This window comes from Panthera uncia, chromosome A2, assembly GCF_023721935.1.
Source record: "Panthera uncia isolate 11264 chromosome A2, Puncia_PCG_1.0, whole genome shotgun sequence".
In the NCBI taxonomy this organism is placed as follows: domain Eukaryota; kingdom Metazoa; phylum Chordata; class Mammalia; order Carnivora; family Felidae; genus Panthera; species Panthera uncia.
Window position 1 is genome coordinate 122,701,272 of NC_064816.1, and position 22,100 is coordinate 122,723,371.

At 43.1% G+C, this 22,100-nt stretch overlaps 1 long non-coding RNA gene across 5 annotated transcripts in view; it reads right to left on the reverse strand.

Annotated features, from left to right (window-relative positions):
* The window catches only part of LOC125930868 (uncharacterized), an 81,224-nt gene that overhangs the window by 49,558 nt on the left and 9,566 nt on the right, over nt 1–22,100 (reverse strand). For 4 of the 5 annotated variants that reach the window (XR_007460279.1, XR_007460276.1, XR_007460278.1 and 1 more), the window contains 3 exons: nt 16,662–16,724; nt 2,624–2,737; nt 1,882–2,033 (listed from right to left, as the gene is read on the reverse strand). This is a non-coding gene — a long non-coding RNA (uncharacterized LOC125930868). Of the gene's footprint in view, nt 1–1,881; nt 2,034–2,623; nt 2,738–4,249; nt 4,406–16,661; nt 16,725–22,100 lie in introns of all 5 variants that reach the window. The other variant, XR_007460277.1, reaches the window with a different exon arrangement.

Genomic DNA, 22,100 nt, shown 5'->3' on the forward strand with positions numbered 1-22,100 from the left:
ATCTCTGGGTTGTGACTTTGATACCCACATTAGGTGTAAGGAGTACTTAAAACTAAAATCTTAAAATTAAAAAAAAAAGACTTCTCTGAAATAAACAGATTCTGGGGAGGCTTGGCATTGGTTTTAAGTCCTACAATAGCAAGTAGAAAAAAGTACTAATAAAAGAATAATTGTTACTGTTAATTAGACCCCACTTTGAACTTCAGCCTTTACTCTGGCCCATAGAAACAGATTATAAATTTGAAATCAACAATTTATATGTTGTATAAATTGATACCATATTATATATATAATATGTACATATTATATATACACACATTCACACATATATATACATATACATATATACATAATATATAATATATACATATACATATGCCCTACTCCCATGAGAATAATATGGATAAAGAGATTAATCACCAGAGTAACCAAGAGTTATGATTTGTGGTAATTAGGCATTCTCTTTTTTTTTAACGGTTTGTACTAGTCAGCACATCAGCACCCCTTTTTCAGAGTGCTATTGACATACCTGCTAAAAAAGCTAACACCCCTGCTCTATGCACGGTGTTCAAGAGCATTTGCTCTAAAGCCACGCAGCCACATTCAAATCCTGATGCTTCTATTTACTACCTGTGTGAACTTGGGCAAATTACATCATCTCTCTAATCCTCAGCTTCCTTATCTGTAAAATGGGTAAGTAACAATGCAAAGACATAAAATTCAGTAGTGTTCTGAGAGTGTGCAGAGGGAGCAATTGGCTGAGATGGGCACCTGGAAAATGTTCTTGGAGTGAAAATGTTCTCAGGAGGTAGCGAAGAAGAGATAGAGAACGGAGCCTGGGAGGAGATGGTGAGACCAGATCAGAGAGGACATAGGACGCCATCCTAAAGGGTTTGCATAAACTCTGAACAACCCCAGTACTCTTCAGCTACGGAATTGAAGCTCCTAAATGCTATGAACTCGTTTCTATTTTCTGTCTGAATTTCCACCTAGATGGAAACAGCTCCTTACCCATAACTTAATAGAATACTGCACTCTACCTGCAGAGTTTAGCTCCAGTCTTCCAACACAACTGGGAACAAGAGGAGCTAAACACATCTCTACATCTTTCCATGATGTCAGGAGGGCTAAGGAACTTCCCCAGGCTTCCTTATTTCTGCCCATCTTCCTACCCGTTGACCAACTCATCCACCTACCCATGCCACTAATACTGCCTACTCTGCGTAAGGCCCTGTCTGGTCTCCTGGGGATATAGATATGAATAAAATATGAGATTTGTCCCCAACCAGTGCACAGTCTAATTTGGGGGATGTACATTCAAGCAGATGTGTCACAACCCAGTAGACTAAATGCTATGGGGGCAGTTGGAATACAGAGCGATGGGGTACCTGTGCGAGTGTGGGGGAGCTACACTGAAGACAGTATTTAAGGTGGGTCCTGAAGGGTGAATAGATGTTTCTTGCGACTAGCCTCTTGAATGTGAATTGCATGTAAGATAACATAACATTTAGTTGTGTTGACTATTTGTTTTCATGGCAAAGGAGAGAAAGCAGCTAAGATTTGCTCAGAGCCTATGTGTGTCAGACATTCTGCTAGGTGCTTCTCTAAAAATCTCATGTTATTCTTACTCCACTGTGAGGTAAGCACTGTTCTTACCTTCTTTTACTGATGAGGAAACTGAGACCCAGAGATGAGAAATAAATTGACTTCAAGGTCAATGGCTTAAGGAGGAAATAAAAGTGGCTTTAAGGCTTTCTATTTGGGTTTAGGAATAATAATAATAGTAATAATAACAACAATGATTTGTTGAGCACTTGCTATGTATCAGCTATGGTTCTAAGCACTTTACATGTGATTAGTTCATATAAATCTTACACTTACCTGAGAGGTAGGGGCAGTTATGATCCTCTCCATACTATAAGTGAGGAAACTGAGGCAGAGAGTTGAAATAACTGGCATTGCACCATTCAGTGACAAGGGTAGAGTCAGGACGTGAACCCAGACAGTCTAGCTCCAGAACATATTCTCCTGACCTACAGTTATAAGATCCAGATAGGGGTCAGAAGAGACAAGCTGATCTCACCCTATCTGCCCCTCCTCCCTCCAGTCCAGGGAAAATTGCAATTCAGGTGAAATCAAGTCATGATAGATACCAAGGGATGTTTTGTAGATAAAAATAAGTCACAGAAGTACAACCTGGGGGATTTGCAGGAAAAAGTGTACGTATGTTTGTAACCACAACCGCAATGATTTATCATCGCAATAAAGCTGATGGGATTTATGTACAAAAAAGTATCTGAGGATGCTTTTCTCTACCACATTCTTTTTCCTGTTAGCTGCCTCCTTGACTTACTGCCCCAATGTCAGTTAAGACTCTAGGTGAAGGAAAATTGTCCTAGCTCATCCTATACTGGGAATTGTTCTGTACCTACGAAAGTCAGCCCAGTACTGGGCCACGAGTCATCTAAATCACAATTACATGGGGTGGGTAGGTAGGAGGCAGCTCAGGTCTGAGCTGGGACTGAACTGACATTTCTTGGGAGTGAGGCCAGAACTCAGTCTGGCTCGGGAAGCACTGAATCTGGAGCGGTGCTTCTTCAACTTTAATGTGTCCATGAATCACCTTGGGATCGTGATAAAATGTAGACTCTACTTCAGTTGATCTAGGGACGGGTCCAAGATTCTGCATTTCTGAAGACTCCTAGGTGATGCTGATGCCACGGCCCAAGGACCACACCTGGAGAAGCAAGAACAATCTGTTATAGACAGAAAGGGTGCCCAGGCACTCCTCCTGGCCTTCAGAAATAGTAGCAGCCTTGAGAAAAGCTGATAAGAAAGGAGGTGGAAGAAAGAATAACAGATGAGCCAGGATATAGTAGAAGTCAAGCCATCCTGCTCATTTCCCTAACCCATGATAGTTTTCAGAGCTATCAAATAGCATGAGGTAATAATTGATATTCTTGATAAGACAACTTTCTTTTGAAAATTGGGCCATATCTTCTAGATTATACACTGAATACGTTCGTAAGATGTGAAATATGCGGTACAAATATTTCCATCAAGAATTGTTAAAAACAAAGAAAAATGGGAGTTGCAGGTAGTGAACATCTGTTAGACAGAAAAAAAAAAAGTACTCTTGCAGATTTCCCAAAGGATTAGATAAATAAAGCACTACCTAAACTTGTAAAGCCATTTCCTAAGCTCTTTTGGTGCCATGGGTTCTGCTGTGGTGAGATAAAACTCCAAGAAAACAACAGATGTTCCTCTTTTCTTCACTTTGCTTGCTGCCCCCAGCTTTCCACCCATTGAGTCATTCATTGCTCTGGGAGCTGATGGGTTCAGAATCAGTCGAGTTTCTGAATAGAGTCAACTACTTTGAAAACCTCTGGTAATAGAGCCAGAGCCAAGATTTTTGAGAGAGAAAAAGTTCTTTGAGTTTTTGGAGAATAGGGAGAGATTCAGGATGATGGAAGAACTTGTTTTTGCTGCGTGGGGGGATTTGAGATCAAGCTTGATTCGCTAGAGGAGAAGGATGCTCGAGGTGGATGCCAGGGAGACTCCCTGTGAGTTTGGGGGCACCTCAGAGCATCCTTCTGGGTGAAGTCTGAAGAGGCAGCAACGTCATAGATCAACGTGGGAGAGGTGCAATAGACATGAAATGATGTGAGAGAAAACCTTTGCATCCCTTTTCCTGATCTCTTGCAATTCTAGGGTGGTACAGGAAGTTATCTGAAAGTTGCCTACGCCCCTCAAAGGGGCTCATAGGTGGCGGAACTGCCGTGCAATGAGAACAAAAATAATCAGTAATGTGGGTGGCTCCTGAGAGCAGAGAGCGGAGGGGGAATTCAAATATTTCATCAGTGGGTACAGTGGAGACAGATGTCTGCGAACAAAGGTCCCACAGGACAAGTAAGACTGTCACAGATGTCAGCATGCAACAGCCTGTATGAAGGAGGTGGGGGGCCCCTCACTTTGCACTGTAAGCCCCCACCTCTCAGGAACGAACTCACCTCCAAGGAGAGGGGGAGAAACAAGGGCCAGGTGGGGAGTGGGGTAAAATATTGTATTGACTGTTTGCTCTAAAGGAGAGCCTGCAGGAAAATCCAGAAGGGCAAGGTTTACTTTGGAATATAAAGTTTTAGATTTTCTCAACCAGTGAAAACTGGATTCTGAGACAAAATAAGATTCAATTATGGCAAAACAAGGTTTCATTTTTCCACACGCCCGTTGGTGACTCTAAATTTCGTACCTGCGCTCAATTTTGGTAGGCTGTGATAAAGTAGGTGCTAAATACATGTTCATTTGGATCCAGTAGATTTTAACGGAACTCCTAGTAGGTGCCATCCATAGTTATAGGTGCTGGAGAGGCAGCAGTGAACAAAACGAGTTCCTGCCGTTTGGGGGGCTGGGTGAGACAGAAAGGAAACACATCTGTATGCCACATGTTGAATTCTATGAAGAAAAGTCAAATAAGGTGGGTAGGAGACAGGCGCTTGGTGTGTATTTGTTGTGTGGTGTGTGCATGTGTGGGTTTGTCTGCATGTGTGTATGTTGCACGTTCTCTGGCAGGATTTTATATCAGCTGGTCTAGGAAGACCTCACACAGCTAAGGTGCTGTTTGAACAGAGACCTAATTACAGGGAAGGACAAACCAAATCATTCCGGGGAAAGAGGATCCAGGTAGAACAAAACCATCAAACTTCAAGTCTCTGAGCTCTGAGCAGACTCAAATGAATAAATGGTTCTATTTTCCCTTTAAAAATCACAGATTTTTTGTTTGGTTTTGCCTATTTTTGAACTTGGTACGTTTTCTTCTGTGGCTTGTTTTATTTCCTTGCTTAATCTCAAGGTTTTGAGATTCATTCATGTTGACATGCTGCTGAAATTCATTGATTTCCCTTGCTGCAACCTATTCCATTGAATGAGCACACCATCATTTGTCCATTCTATTGTTGATGGACTTTTGGGTGGTTTCCTGTTTGTCTCACTATAAATATTCTTGCATATGTTTCACGCAAAACTTCTTTAAGGCCATGCTTTCCGACCCATCACAGCACACATAGAAAACAACGATATTTAGGGGCGCCTGGGTGGTTCAATCGGTTAAGCGTCCGACTTCAGCTCAGGTCATGATCTCAAGGCTCATTGGTTCGAGCCCTGCATCGGGCTCTGTGCTGACAGCTCAGGGCCTGGAGCCTGCTTCAGATTGTGTGTCTCCCTCTCACTCTCTGCCCCTCCCCCACTCATGTTCTGTCTCTCTGTCTCTCAAAAATAAATAAGAAAAAAAAGAAAACAATGGTATTTGTTCAGCACATTGGGAGAAGCTCAAGGGGAGTTAGGGGGTATCTCCATGACTATTGGTGAAAAAATAATTTTTTTATATTACATAATTATGTTAAGAAAATGAATTTGTATAAAACTTCCACATAGAATCTTTAAAAAGTCAGGTTTTATGCATGAAATGGCAAAATACAATTTCTAGTCAAGGTATCATTTATTTATTATTTATTTACTTATTTATTTTAAATGTTTATTTATTTTTGAGAGAGAGAGCATGAGCAGGGGAGAGGCAGAGAGAGAGGGAGCCAGGAGGTCTGAAGTGGGATCTGCACAGACAGCAGCAAACTACGAGACCACAATCTGAGGCAAAGTCAGATGCTTAACTGACTGAGCCACGCAGGCGACCCCTGAGCAAGATTTTAAATGATGATCTTTTAAAATTCTTGACAAAAACCATTATTCTCAAGGCTGGGAATAAAAATTTTAAAACCATGTAACAACAATTCAAAAATGATATTTAAAGAATCAAACAGCTCTTTCTTGTCTTTCATTGACAAATGTTAGGTTGAAAATGCCTTGGTGGGGGCGCCTGGGTGGCGCAGTCGGTTAAGCGTCCGGCTTCAGCCAGGTCACGATCTCGCGGTCCGTGAGTTCGAGCCCCGCGTCAGGCTCTGGGCTGATGGCTCGGAGCCTGGAGCCTGTTTCCGATTCTGTGTCTCCCTCTCTCTCTGCCCCTACCCCGTTCATGCTTTGTCTCTCTCTGTCCCAAAAATAAATAAAAAACGTTGAAAAAAAATAAAAAAAAAAAGAAAATGCCTTGGTAATGCAACTGGGTTTCAAATTCAGTTCAAATCGCTTAGATTAATGATTATGAATGAATGAGGAAGCCCTTATTTGCTGAGGAGGCATGGTTAGAGCAGTCACCTTTCAGCTTCATGGGTGTCATAGAAGGAACATTCTGCCACAAACTGCAGGAAGTGACCAATTTGGAGACCCCCTAGACCTCAGCCCTGGAGCACAGAAATGACACTCGTCAGTTTGTACACTTTGAGCAGAGCTACCCACCTAGAGTGTGGGAAAGTCATGGCTGTGCTTTGGGCCAGTGGTGCTGCTGGAAGGCTTTTTTTTTTTTTTTAATTTTTATGTGGCACATGAGGTAGACATCCAGGGTGGAGAGGAGCCCTTCCTGCACACAGTGCCTGTGGAAAAGAAGCTTGTGTGAGATTTCGTTCACCCTCCTCTCAGCCTGCCAGGTGTCCCATCAAATCTGGGCCTCCTCTACTTTGGCATCCTCTGAGAAGTAGCCAAAGGTCACAGGCAAGGGGTACCTCTGGCTGGAGAGCTTAGCTGCACATGAGAATCATCTGGATGTTAAAAAAAATACTGATGCCTGGGTCTTGACTCAAGAATCTAGTCCTTAAAACAATCTCATGTGAAAGTACTTTTTTCATGCTGTTTTTATAGGTGGAAAAATAGGCTCAGAGAGGTTAAGTCAGTTGTCCAAGGTCATGGAGCCATGGTTCAAATGTAGGCTGGCTTCAGAGCCTGTGCCTTAACCACTGGGCTGTGCTGCCTCTCTAAATGACTACACGTTCTGAACCTTTATGGTTTCTCACTACTAATTATTAATCACTAATGCCTCTACTGTATTGATAAGCTCCACAGAAACTTAAGCATACAGATTATAAATCATAAGATAATTGGATGATTCCTAAATGATGCCCTTTAAAAAAAACACTTTTTTTAAGTATTCGAAAAAGTCAAGAAATCCACAGAGGCCTTCAATTCTTGGAGTCCCCTAATGAGTGTAAATAGCCTGTCACTCAAGTTGGCAGGTCACAAAGTCTACAGTTGCACTTCAGCCTGCCACTTTCACCTTCAGAGTTAGTGCTGCATCTCTCTGTTATTTCCAAAACCAGAAAATACCATTTCTTCATTTAAAAAAATACAAACACAACTTAGAAGAGACCTTGTTCCTCCAAAGCACTGATTGGACCAGAGAGGCTTGGGGCCGGGGACCTGATGCCAGAGGGGAGGCAGCACTTTGGTTCAGAGGTACCCACTGGGCTTAAATCAGGTCTCTGCTGCTGGAGAGATCAGTGGGAAGCCCACTGAAGTCAGAGGGAGAAGAACATCTGCTTCCTCCTCTTTTCTGAAAGCTGTCAGGCCAGTAAACCGATCTGAGACAAGAGGGCTTTGTGAGAATCGGTTTCTCCTGCAAGTAAGTTGGCATACAACATCAGCTGTTGGCAACTTTAATGACCTTTTGGTTGAGTACAGAAGAAATTGTGGAATGGCTCTAAAATAACTGTGCATTCTGACTTCTTCATCAGCCTGCCTCTGAATAATCTTTCCAGAAGAAAATAAGTTGAATGATACTCATGCCTGTGAGGCCTTTTTATTTCCTCCATAAGTCATTCGCCCCCACTGCACCTTGCAAAGGCAAGGCACTGTCTTCCTGAATTCAACCTCCCTCCTGCCTCCAACTTGTACATCAGCTCTACAGGAAACCTGGTTCACAGATGTTAGAACCCCAGGTCATTTTCATTTACTGACACCAGTTGCTGCTAGGGCTGGTGGGGCAGGCAAGAGCTGACTATTGAATGCCTTTCTCTCTCCACTCCCACCCCCATAAGATGAGAAACAATCAGACATAAACAAGCCCATCCAGATGTTGAGGATGAATCCAGAGCACAATTCCAAATCTCTCTGGAAACACCACTGTTGAAGACGGGGTGAAAAGAATAAGCCTACAAATAGAATGTGTTTTTACACTGAAGATCCTAAGACCTGGGAAAAGATATGTTCTTCCTTTTATTTTTCCAGGAGGCTGAACATTAATTTCTTCCTGTATGTAGAGAGGAAAGAATTTTGGAAAGAAGATATGAGGCTTGGCTATGGAATTAGCAATAGAGACCAGCTGGGTGTGGGGAGAGGCTTGCAGTTCCTCAACAACAACGGGGAAACTCATTCTGGGATTCATTGGTAGATAAATCTAATGTAATTTTGTTCCTTTTTGATGAAGGAAATTAATTAGAGGCTAAATTAAATATTTGATTTCCATATTTTTCAGATTATTTTATTTTGAAAATTCATAAGTCTCTTGTGAAACAGATCATGTGTTTTGGTTCAGAAAATATGGACACTGTGTCTACCTAGGACCTTTCTATCTGGGAGCTGTAGGGTGGGCCTGTCCAGGACCTGCCAGGCAATCAAAGTCAGGATCAGCACAGTGTCCTGAAAAGAAAGCCTTTCTTCCCCACCAGGGCTGGGTGAAGGTTCAGATGAAAGCAGGGATAGAGTGGGGCATGTGAGTCCATTCGTAATGAGACAATGGGCAAAACCGGTGAGAACAGTCCAAGGTACTTTCCATGGCACAGGATACCTCTGGTCTCCCCGAGGACTTGGGAGAACCATGGATTTAGTAGGGAGAAGCAAGGGCTCATGATGTGAGATCCCCTTCACATGACCCATGCTTCTCTCTATAAGGAAACAGTTGTGCATCTTGTGTATTGCCTTTGGCTTTCCATCCCTTTAACAAAAATGTACAAAACCATTCACTATAGGGAAAGCCAAGAGAAATTAAACAAGTCATTCCAGGAAGTATAACTTGTTGGTGGCAGAGCCAAGACCAAAAGCCAAGTCCCAGGACTCCCGATCTGTGGCCTCCCATAGCACAGCACTGCTGAGTAGTTGACTGCCTCATCATGCCTTCATGTCATTCTGCTTTAAGAGTTTAGCATTTATACCCAGGCCCATTTTGGTCGCTGGAGGCAGGAGAGGACAAAAAAAAAATCATATAATAAAGGTTGTATTTCTTTTGTTAGAGGACTTCAGAGCTAGGCAGAGAGGACCAGGGAATAAATAATTTAAAGACCAAGGACCAGAGACATGGCTAAAACCCATTTATTCCTAATCTACACAAGACTGGCCTCTAACTAGACATGTAGCTTCCACCTGCCTTTCTTCCTTTGCGTAGTTTTGCTCTGTGATTCTTTTTTTACTGAAGTAAAGGTGCTTATTACACAGTCCAACGGCACTTAATGCAAATGTGAACTATGTGAATTTGAGATAAGGTGACATGAGAATATTAACAAAGTCTCGATTAGTTTCCTAAAATGAAAAAAAAATACATTCCTCAAATTTACAAAAAAAAAATCACACAATTTCAAAGCAGGGGCCAAATGAACTATATGCCGTGTTCACATTTGACAGTGTTGCTTCAGCTGTTGATGGAAATACCCTGCTTCCTTTGTCGGTGGACTGTGTATCACCCTCCTGTTTACATGCACCAGAATTTCTGCAAAAGATTTTGGTTACTTTTGTGCTGTTATTTTAATAGTCACTGCAACTTAAGCATTTAAAACTTTTCGAATCACATAACAGTATCATCCAAGACGTTATTGAGTCATATGGCTAGCGTGAGTGCTGAAAATCGGGTCTGCAAATTGGTGACTTTGCAGTGCAAGTTACATAAAATGCCATTACACAAGCCAGACAACCACTGAGATAGGCCAAGCAGTAAATTTAGTGAACTCTCAAAGGGAAATATTAGTGAAAACACTGAGAGAAGAAGAAAGAAATATTCAAGGACAAACATGTCACATGTTTGTGGATAGATACAATTTGAGATAATAGTCCCTCTCCTGTGCCCTTAACTATTATTGTTTTTCCTTCAGAAAAATTAATTATGAAAACTTTGAAGTACATGAGGTCTTCAGGACTGTATGCTTGACATAAATAAGGATATGTTATACCATAGTGTTATGGGTTGAATTGTGTTCCCACAAAAGATGTTGGAGTCCTAACCCCCAGAACCTGTGAATGTGATCTTATTTGGAAATAAGGTCTTTGCATATGATCAAAATAAAATGAGGTCATTAGGGTGGTCCCTACCCCAGTATGACTACTGTCCTTATAAAATGGGGAAATTTATATAAAATGGGGAAATTTAGATGCACACAGGTATGTACAGAAGGAAGATGATGTGGTAACACAGGGAGAGGACCATCTACAAGCCAGGGGATGCCTGATGCCACCAGAAGTTGGAAGAGGCATGGAATGGATTGTCCATTCCAGCAGCAAGCATGCCGACACCTTGATCTCAGACCTCTAGCCTCCAGTACAGTGAGACAATACATTTCTGTTGTTTAAGCCACTCAGTTTGTGATACTCTGCTATGTCAGCCCTAGCAAACTAATATACTGATTGACCTTTGTAGAAATAACTCATTTTTGAGGAGGTGTACCCATTCTCAATGTTTTGGCCAACTGAGGACCCCGAGGAATGCCTCTTTGGGGAGGAAATGCCTGCCCCTGTCAGGTTACCAGTCTCAAGGGGAGTGCCTTTGCTTTCTCATCTGTCATTTACATGGCAGTGTGACCAGTTCATCAGAGGCACTTCTAAGAGACTTGTTGACTTTATGGTGGAAAGTCAAGTTTTGACTGGGGTGATGAGATTGCAGGAGAAATTGGGGTCAACCCCTGGGTGGACAGTCATACTTACTAGGGTCTGGCTCCCACTTAGAATAGAGCTGGGGTAATCTGGTGGGAACAATAAGGAAGGTTGAAGTTTGCCTAAGAAGGTCAGGGGCAATATAGATAACCTGCATTTTTGTCAAGAGCCAGGTATGTATAGTTATAGAAGAACATGGATGAATGGAGAGGTGAGGGCAGAGGTGGATGGGTTGAAAAGAGGAGTCAGAGCTGAGGCAGTGGAGGGGTTACAATGAGAGCTACCACATTTTAAAATGCTGCTCAGAAGGGCATCAGTGTCGCTCAGTTGGTTGAGCATCCAGCTCTTGATTTCGGCTCTGGTCATGATCTCATGGATGGTGAAATCAAGCCCCACATGCTTTGAACTCTGTGCTGACAATGCACAGCCTACTTGGGATTCTCTCTCTTTTCTCTCTCTGTCCCTCCTCCCGCTCACATTCTTTCAAAATAAATAAATAAACATTAAAAAAAATAATAATAATAATAAATAAAGTGCTGCACAGAGCCAGCACACCAAGAAGGATGAGGCTAGGGCTTTCAGTGCACAGACAGGCTGGTGGGGACAGAAGCAGAAGCCCTTCCCTCTGTGCTTGGCCAAAGGACTCCAGCAGTGACATCAGTTAGAAGGGAGGGATCAAGGCTCTCCTCAACAGGCAATTCTGGAGTCACATGTCTCATCGTTCATAAAGCAAGATGGTTTCTTGGGGTGATGTCTATTTCATATGGAGGTTGGTGGTTTTGGAGACAAAGCCTAGTGCCAGTTGGGCTGCTGTGATTTCTGAAGTGGAAGTGTCCAACAGGGACTCTGTGGACAGAATATGAAACAGAGATAATCAAAGAGGTTGAGATACAAATGCATCTCTTAGTCTGTGAATGGCTCAGACCTCTTTTGATCCAGCAGGCACCAAGTTTTTGCTTACATTTCTTCTCCTGTCTTCATCCCTCGCTCAGTCATTATATGAGCACATAAGGCAGCAGGCAGAAATGGTGGTGAGGAGAGTAAGGGATTATGTATCTTTGGGGGAGGGCGGTAATAACAATGATCACAATAGCAACAATGGGAGTCATGGTGGCTGATATTTCCTGAGGACTTTACAAGTGCCAACCCCTGTACCAGATATGTTGATTCTCAGTGTAATCATGCAAGGAAGCTGTCATTACTCCTTCCCTATAGAGGAGAAGCCCCTGTCTGCCAGATTTTCAATAAATGCTCTGCGTCACACAGATGGTATGTAGTAGACCATAGTAATGTATGATATTGCATTGTAACATATAGTAAATAGAATCCTTACCACAACTCTCATAAAGTGAGAGATGTCAACCAGATTAGTTCCTTGCTGCAAGTTGTGACCACAGTGGGGAGGCAGGGCTCCCAGGACAGTGTACTCTATCTGTCCTAGTGAAGTCTCACTACAAACACAGGGCTGGAAATGAAATGAGAAGTGGAAGTTAGACTGGTCAAGTTCCCAATCTGGGGGAGGGGTTTCCTGTATGGTGAGATCCAGATTTCCTCAGGATGTTCAAGCAACACACAGCATGAGAAAAAGGTAGGGCAAGGGCAATAGCATCAAAAGAAATTCATGGTTTGGTCCACTTGTTCTTGCTGTGAACTGCTGTTCCCATAGATTGCAATTCTGAGGCCCTAAAGAGGAAATTTCAGAAATGACCCCTTTGAGCATTATTTACTGGAAATTGGAGAGGAAAGTTTCCGTATCAAACACTGTTAGAGAGAGCTCGCTTGCTTCCGAGTTCCTTTTCTGCTCCATTCCTCAGATGCCAAATGCTGCCAGAGTTTCGGCAGTAGTTTTGCATGCAGTTGCAAGCTGTCACTTGGGTAATACAGGGGAGGGAGTTTAGCTTGACGGTGTGTTTTCCAACATGGCCAGGAGCATTCTATACAAAGGCAAGTATGATTAATGATTAAGCTAGTAGCTGCGTTAGAGTATACAACTTGGCCAAGGTCAAGTCTGGCATGAGGGGTGGCCTGGATGAGGCCATTTGAGGGCCAAGGTGGTGCAGATGAGTGGAAAGCCTCCAAAGAATCCAGGCAGAACCTCCTTACTTGGGGGCTGCAGAAGTGATCCCATGTAAAGGAGGCACAGGAGGCATGAAGGACTGATGAGGATCTGGACCGATGTCCTCTCCACAAAGCCACTGTTCTGACTCTTCCTCTGGCCAGCCTGAGCTATTCTAGGGCCACCATTACTCCTGTAGGCTGCTGTGTTCATTTCCTGTGGCTGCTGTAACAATGACCTCAAACTTGGTGGCTTACAACAGAAATTTACTCTCTCATGTTCTGGAGGCCAGGGAAGAACCCTTCCTCACCTCTTCCAGCTGGTGGTGGCTGTTGCCACTCCTTGGCCTCCTTGACTGTATCACTGCAATCTCTGCTCTGTGGTCACAGCCTCTCTTCCTCTTTATGTGCCTTCTCTCCAGTCTCTTATAAGGACACTTATTATTGGATTTGGATTCACCTGAGAAATTCAGGATGACTGCATCTCAGGATCTTTAACTTAACTTCTGCAAAGACCCTTTTTTGAAATAAGGTAACATCCACAGGTTCAGGGCATTAGGAAATGGAAAAATCTTTTCGGGGACCACCATGCAACTCATTATAGGTGCCAAGAGTCAGGGAACTATGAGGACCTATATCTTTGTTGTCTAAACACAATGCTTTTTGGTTTCTGTGTCACAAGTATTGCTTAGGCTTGAATTTGTGAGTGGTGTTCAGTGACAAGGCAAGTCAAACTTCAAGATGCCTTTTAGCCAAAGCTATGCTCCTGAGTGATCTCTAGGGGACTCCTGTCTGTTGGGCATCTCAGTCTAATCTTCTACAGGTCCTCCTCTGCTTGTGCCCTTCAGCCTGTGGTGGGTAAATTAGACCCAACAACTAAGAATGCAAGGGACTTCAGAGGCCATCTGATTTACATGGGTTGCAAGTGTTTAGCACCAACTATAACCAACGCTACCCCAGACTCATGACAGATATGAAGCATCTCTTGTAATGTCAGTCCAGCTAGAGCCTCGGACTTCTCAGGCCAGTCCTCAGAGTAGCCACGGCCATGGGTTAGACTTAGCACAGGAAATGAAATCCCTCTGCGATCTCTGACGCCAAACAAGCCTCATTTTTTGGAGGAAACTGACGCCCAGAGAGGATGAGAAAATTGATAAAGGTGGTGCTCTATTCGCATATATCTCAACACTGCATTTCCCATTAAAAAAAAAATCAGATTAACAACTTTGTAGTTTCCCAAATTAGGATCTTTTTTTAACCTTCAAAATACCTATGTGTTGACCTGATTTTCTTCTTATTCGGAATTTTTAACAGTTCCGTACCTCACACAGACACATGGAGCCTGTCACCCTCCCAACGTGACTTAGCACACACGGCACAGCCATTCTGCTCTGCAGCTTCTGACCCTGTCTGCTAGCTCATAGAAAATGAAATTATATTAAATGGGATTTTAGAAAATTGTCACGGCCTAAAGTGAACATCATTTGTTGGGAAACAAACCATATGTTGGCAATTTTACTTCTAATTCTTGGCTTGGGGACATTTGAGTTCTAGGGAGAAGAAGGGGAGCCCCTCGCCAGGCCTCACTGTGCCCCTGCCAGTGGGGTGCCTCACTCTGCCATTTCCTGGGAGCAGTTCCCACCCTGAGGCCCCGTGGCTGAGATGCTTACTTCCTCAGACATTTGAATTTGCCCTGTTTGGATCTGTTGTTAGGAAAGAGAGGCCCTAAGACATCATGTTCAACTCAGCTTCTTCCATAGTCCGTTGGTCTGCTACAGTCTGGGGGAAAACTGGCAGCATGAGTTTGGGTAAGAGTTAAGAAGACAGGAGTGAACATTTCAAGGTTAGGGGAAAAAAAATGAAGAAATAAGGCTAGGATCAATCTTCAGCTTGGTCTGTTTGGTCCCAAGAGACTTTCCATTTGTCACAGTGGGGTGACGTAACCTTGATGGGGGGGGGGGGTTTAAGGAAGAAGGAGCTACAATCTGCAGTTACCGAAGGGCCACAGAGATTCCTCCAGTTAAGCTTCACAACAGCCATCTGAGACTGTTGCTCTTGCCCCCATTTTATAGAACAGGAAACCAAGGGTAAGAAAGTTTGTTATTTGCTCAAGGTCAACTAGTAACTGGCAAGTGAAGGAATCAATCTCCAGTGTTGCCTTCTAATTAAGTAAGGTATATCAAGAGGGATCCATAATAATTATTGGGGCAGGTTTTCTTCACGAATATGACATTTCTCTATGGGAAAACTCTGCAAGTAAATTCTACAGGGACAGTTATTGAGGAGAGGACATCATTCAAGGCTGAGAGTTGAGATAGAATACAAATTGTGTGATCAATTGTATTCCCTTCACCCCTAGACTGGAGCTCGCTGAATTCCCAAAGTCCTTCTTGAGTCTTTCTATTAATCTGAATGTTGCAAACCTCACCGATGCTTGTTAGTTGCATTTTGGTTATATTTGAGTGACTGTTAGAGCTACCATACTGGATGCTTGGCAATATCTAAGATGGAAGAACTCATTTAACCCTCACAACAATACCAGGTGGATGATCAGTATTGTCATACCCATTCTACAAATTAGGGAGCTAATGCAGGAATTCACATAATTTGCCCCCAAAACAAATCCTGGGGCATAGTGGGATTTCCCTCAAGGCTGTGACTCTCCAGTGTGTTCTAGTTAATGCCCTCTGGTTTGAAACTCCTCTAAGGACAGGAAGAGTGGCTTTGCTTTCCCTTGTTAGTTTCCCTTTCACTGGGGAAGATCGTGTCATTAATGTGTGCCTTTCTCTGTTCCGTGCTGCCTTTGTTCCTTTAGTATCCACCGTCCTGACTCATTCCATTTTGGTTTGGATTTCAACCAATTGAAACCTAATCTCTGATACTGTTAGCTGGGGGAGCAGCAAATGTTAATCCTCCAGGGGAAGTGTTTGAAGAAGGAGACTCTGGAAGGACAAAAGGCCTTCGAGACCCAGATGATCCTCTAATGATCCAGGTGATAGGGAAGGTGGTTTTGAGAGGAGAGATTGCCTCAGAGCGTCAGAACAGGTAGAGAAATTGTATGGTTTATGGACCTGCAGCAGCATCACCACCTGGGAACTTGGCAGAAAGGCAGAATGTGGGGTCTGCCCTTTCAGAAGTCCCCAGGTGACTTGGGGGTACATTATAGTTTGGGAAGCACTGGTCTAGCTCATACTCTGCCTTCTTTGTCTGAACTCAGGGTGGAACTGAAAGGTAAATTCAAACCACCTTTTCCAGATGCTCAGGTGAGAGGGAACTTCATACAGGCAAGAGCAGCTGAAAATCAAATCTAGGGCTCCCAGATGGAGCCGGCAGTTTGCAACACAGTTAACTGATTCTAAACGAATAAATGGGCCAACCTCAACGTGTGGTGGCTGAGTTAGCGGAAATCTACCAGGTCAGATCTAATTCAAAATGTTTTAGTTTTAGATAAGTGATATCTAGTTTCTCCCCCATGAGGGCAAATGTAAAATAGCCTGAAATCTGTATTAGCAGTTGGAGAGCTGGCCAGATCCCTTTTCCTCTGGGAACCAATGCGTTCATTTCTCTCACGGCTCGGCTCATGAATTAACTATTTCCCCTGGAACTGAAATTGGAAGAACTTCCCTGAGCAAAAAGCAATTTCATTCCCCTCTGATTTTTTTCTAAGTGCAGGTTAACTTGAAGCTCAGCACTGCCCTGCTCTGCAATGCTCCAAGCTGACCTGTTCTCCTCCATAATGTCATCTTGCGGATAAATTGGAATCAGAGGGAAAAAGCAGCTCCAGAGCTTGGTGTTTTCTTAGCTTATTGTATTGTATTTTTGGCAAGTCTTTCAATCTTTAAGTGTTTAAAACTTTCCCTAATATTACTTACCTCGTTATCTCCTTTAAGGATGCCAAGTGAAGGTTAATGAGACGGTGAGGTGACTTTGATCTCCTGGGGAGAAAAAGAAAGCCTATAAATGTATCAAACACAGTGACTAGGTATAGACAAGATTTTAAAAAGACAAATCCTGAACACAGTCACCAATCTACATTAAACTTGCTGCTCCAATGGTGTGGCCATTGGCGTCATTCTGATACCTACCAGTGAGGGCTTGAAGGGCTGTGGGGGGCGGGGGCAGGGGGCGGAGGATCTCTAACAGCTGAGCCTTTTGTGTTGCCGCAGCACACTTCATAATGAGCCCTGTTGCCTTCAGAATTACATCTCAGAACTTCAGTTCTTGTGTTTTGATCTTTGCTCACCTCTTCAAGTTCAATTTTTATCACTTCTGGTCTCTCCTTTGCTGTCATTTCTGCTCTCCAACATTACCTGTCTTCAGTGCACTTTCTTATGACATTTACTGTTCTTTTTGCTCAGAATACTCTTCTTATCCCGTCTTCCAAACACCATCATCTGGTTAGTCTTCCTGATCCCTCACATCTCAGCTACCTCCTCTGGGAAGCCTCTCAGGGTCTTCTAAGCCTGAGTGGAGAGAGCCTCATGGGGTCCCATTGTAAACCCTTAAACCCTTTCTAGTAATTCCCTGTGTATTTACCTTTCTCTCCTAGACCAGTAGTTCTCAGCCTTGATTGGACATTTAGAATCATGTGGGGACATCTTAAAACTCCAAATATCCAGATCATACCCAGACTAATGAAATCACAATTTCTGGGAGTAGGATTTAGGTACCAGTATTTTTTAAAGCTCTCCCAATGATTCCAGGGTATAAGTCAGCTTGAGAACCACTGTAATGGGTTGTAAACTCATGAGACTGCAGACAGTCACGCCATAATGCCTGGTACATAATGGCACCCAATAGAGCTCAGTGAATGAATGAGTGAATGAGATGTTGAGGTTACAGCTTGGCAGACCTTGAACTTTGATTCCCAGGTCATTGTTGGAGGATCATTCTCTTAGGTACCTGAGGCCCTGAGATTCATCTTCAACAGAAACCAATTAATCTTATTTCCAGGAAATGTAAACTAAGTTAATCAGATACTTTTATCACCCTTCCTTTCCAGCTCCCAGCCATTAGCTCATTTTTTTTCTCAGTAAGGAAGCCTACATAGAAAGCAAAATTAAGAGTAGATATGGAAAGGGAAGGAAGCTGAAGGTCTTACAGGATGTTTTTTATTTGTGATGCCTGATAAGCATCAACTTTGTACTATATGGATTCCATGGACTGGATACTCTTGATATTTGAGATAATTTATCTGAAAAGGCTCTGAAAATCATAAGGAGGCATTGTTGTTATTATGACCGCATAATTTCACTTATTCCTATAACAAATAGAAGGCCTTTATGATCGCACTAAACAACAGGAATATAAAGGGGAAAAGGGCCATTGCTACTTCTGTGGGATGAGTGTGCTAGAGAATCCTGAGCATGGGTCTTTTGCATGTCAGGTGATAAATCCAGGAACTCAGAGAAAGGAGTGCCATATAGCCATGTTACCTGCCACCCCCCTCATCCCCACTCTGGGTTGTGAGCACAGTCAGGGTGGAGGCTGTCCTACTCATCTGCCTTTGCTCAAGGCCTGACACAATTCCTGACATATAGTAATGATATCAACTCTCAAGATAAGATAGATCAGTTATGGTCCATTTGTTAGGTCAGATTCTTTGGGTTCCAGACACTAGAAAACCAGTTAAGCATAGAAGTATTTATTTATTTATTTATTTATTTATTTATTTATTTCAGTAGTTAAGAAAGTCAAAACCAACATCAGAAAAGAAAAACACAACTTAGAAGAAGAACCTTGGGAAGGCTGTGCCCAGGGTTCTTTTTAGGACTTGTGACTCTGGAAACTAAGGCCCCCTCGGTATCACTCACCTCTGCTTTTCTTGTCTGTTGTTGGGTTCCTTCTCTCTTCCTATAGGGTGGCTCAAGACATGTAACGGGCACAGGGGCAGGCAATGGCTCTGGACTCACATTTTCCAAATCTTCCCTCCAGAGAGGAAAGGCTGTCTCTCTTGAGCTTAATTCCGTGGGAAGGACTCTGACTGCCTAAGATGAAGAGGTTGCCATTGCCCACTCATTGGGGCAGAGTGTGGGAGCACACCTGTAAAAGGATGGGGGCAGGCTTCTCAAGGAAAGGAGATGTTCTCGGAACAGTACCACTTGCTGGCATGTGGTTGTTACAGGGCTCCTTACTCCATCAGGTAATGTGTCCCAGTTATGAAAACAGATAGGATTAACAGGCTCTGTCTATTCATTGCAGATTTTTAAGAAAAGTACAAGAAGTTCTAAATATCCCTCTGCAAGGCAACTACAATTACAATGAAGGAGAATACACAACTTTTGCAAACCCTAGGCTGAAAGCTCATTTTTCTGGAAATCATTCTTTTGTGTTTCTACTAAAATTAGAACATTATCCCATAGTGCCCCAAATCTGGTAAGATATGATTATGATCTTAACTCTTGGCCTGAATGAAATAGCAACATGGTGGAGAAGGCTACCCTGTCCTGGAAAGGGTCTATGCTAGCTACTCAGAGTTTGGCTGTTGCAAGGACTCTCACCCACTGACTAGGGCTCCCTGCAGGTCTGGGGCCTAAAGGGTCTGCATCTGAGGAAGCCCTCCTTTATCCAGAGTGCAGGTGCTGTTTAAATATTATTTGGTGTCTCATTTAATAGGGGATGGGAGAGTGAGAACTTTGAACAAGTTTCTATTTCTTATTGTCCTGAAACTTCCACTTTACTGCAAGACTCCAAGTTGGTCTCATCCAGAACGAGGAGGTCTTTGGCTAATCTAGAGCAGTAATGTTTTCACAGTTCTTTCTGATAGTACAAGGTTCCAGAAGCAAGGCAGAGTGCATTGGCTTCCCTCAAACTGGAGAATTGAAATAAACCTCTCTGAAAAAGAAGCATCCTGTGGGAGTTGGGATAGCAGAGGAAGAAATAACAGGGCAGGGATGATGGTCCTGAAGGTTTTCATGTTGCCTGTGAAAGTTGGGTCTGGTAAAATGATGTGAGGGACAGAGGTCACTGAATCCTGCTCTCATAAATGTGGGGACAATGCAGAGAAAACAGGTTTTCCAGGAATAGGTGAGAGCCAACACAGGCCTGGGATGCTGGCATAAAAAGAACAAAGTAAGGCCCCAAAGAAAAAGAGACCTAGCATAGTTGTCAGTGGCATGTGAGTTGAGTGAAATCCCAGTGATAGTGGGGCAGATCACCAGGCTGGGAAAATGGGGCGGAGGCAGACTTCTTTCCATTGTCTCAATTGTCCTCTCCCAGGCTAGTGACCCAGGAAAACCCAATGACAGTAGCCTTTCTGCAGCAGTCTTTGCAGACAAAGTTCCCATACAAATTGCTACTGAGTGTCTGCCACATTTTAAATAGGGTTCTTTGGTGAAGCCAAAGTTCAAGGTAGCAAGAATTTTTTAAATCGCCGTTTAAAATAAACACTGTGTGGATGTTTTTGCCCTCTGCTAGCATAATTGCTCTCAGGGGGCAAATGATTTTTTGCTTAACCAAATGAATTAATAGATCTGTGGCTCTATAGAGGCAGCTCCACCTCCTACCACACAGACAGACATAGAGTTTGGAAACAGGGGAGAGAAGATAGAAAGAAGTGAGTGGTTCTGCATGAAAATTGAGTTGAATTCAGAGTTTGTGTGGATAGAAAGAGGGAGGGAGTGAAGAAGAAAGAGAATCTGCTGGCTGGGAAGAGGCTGGTTCTTGAGGAGGCAGGGTTAGACAAGAGACGACCAGCAGGAAAACTGATGCTGGTTCTCTTGGTGGGAGGACTAGCTACAGAACTTCTAGAAACAGCACCCTTCAGTTGTCTCACTTTATTGAAAATATTACTACAAGAATAAGATGTTACAGTGTATACCCATTTGAAAACCATAAAGGCAAACATTATTTTTGGTTTTGATTGAAAAATATTCAATTTTCATGGGGCACCTGGGTGGCTCAGTCGGTTAAGCGTCCGACTTCAGCTCAGGTCATCATCTCACGGTTCATGGGTTCAAGCCCCACATCGGGCTCTGTGCTGACAGCTCAGAGCCTGAAGCCTACTTTGGATTCTGTGTCTCCCTCTCTCTCTCTGCCCCTCTCCTGCTATTGCTCTGTCTGTGTCTCTCTCTCAAAAATAAATAAACATTAATTTTTTTTTAATATTCAATTTTTCATGTATACCCTTTGATGCTTTGCAATGGAAGCCTGGCCCCGATCACTGCCCCTGGATCTGTGATCAAAGTGATGGCACACACCTGTCTTGCATGGGGGGCGAGGGGAGGTTGTGGAAATTAGGAAAAAGGGGCTGTAGTCCATGTTTGGGTCTAGCAGGGTGAAGAGAAAGGGGCATCATCAAACAGAAAGATAAGGTGATGGAGGGGCAGGCACAGGAAATTAGAGCAAGTGAGCCCTGAGGAAATGTAGGGAGTGTGCTGATTTTCCCGCCACTGGGCAAGGGACTCTACTTACTCTTTTCTTCCTTTTTATTAGTTTTTTTTTTTTTTAATTCCAATCTCTCATAAAGGAAAAGTTTAAACATCCTGACATGTTGAATGAAAGTCACTCTGACTTCCTGTATGCCCACCACATAGAATCAAGAATTGTTAACATTTGACCATTTCTTCTTTTCATTTCATTTCATTTCTTCTTTTCTATGTATGACTTTGATTTTTACTATTTATTTTTATTATTTTTTTGTGGAGCCGTTGGCACATACATTGCAGGACATCATGACACTTGAGCTCTAAAAACTTAAGCATGTGTTTCCTAAATATAAGCCATTATCACTCAACTATTAAAAGGAAGGGTCAGGGGTGCCTGAGTGGCTCAGTAGGTTAAGTGTCCAACTCTTGATTTCAGCTCAGGTCATGATCTCATGGTTCGTGAAATTCGGGCCCCGCATTGGGCTCTGCACTGACAGCGCAGAGCCTTCTTGGGATTCTCTCTCTCCCTCTTTCTCTGCCTCTCTCTTTCTCCAACTCTCTCTCTCAGAAATAAATAAACTTGGGGTGCCTGGGTGGCTCAATCGATTAAGAGTCAGACTTCAGCTCAGGTCATGATCTCACCGTTCATGACTTTGAGCCCCACATCAGGCTCTGTGCTGACAGCTCAGAACCTGGAGCCTGCTTCAAGTTCTATGTCTCCCTCTCTCTCTCTCTCTGCCCTTCTTTAGCTTGTGCTCTTTCTTTCTCTCAAAAATAAACAAACATTAAACATTTTTTTAAATAAATAAACAAGCTTAAATAAAAAGGAAGGGTCAGCCCTAAGAGCAGGGGAACTCAGAGGTCACCAGGTGGCTGGTACCTGAGTTATAAAACAAGGAGCAGGGAAAAGGCCCCACTCCAGCTTCCAGGAAGTCTGGTGAACCA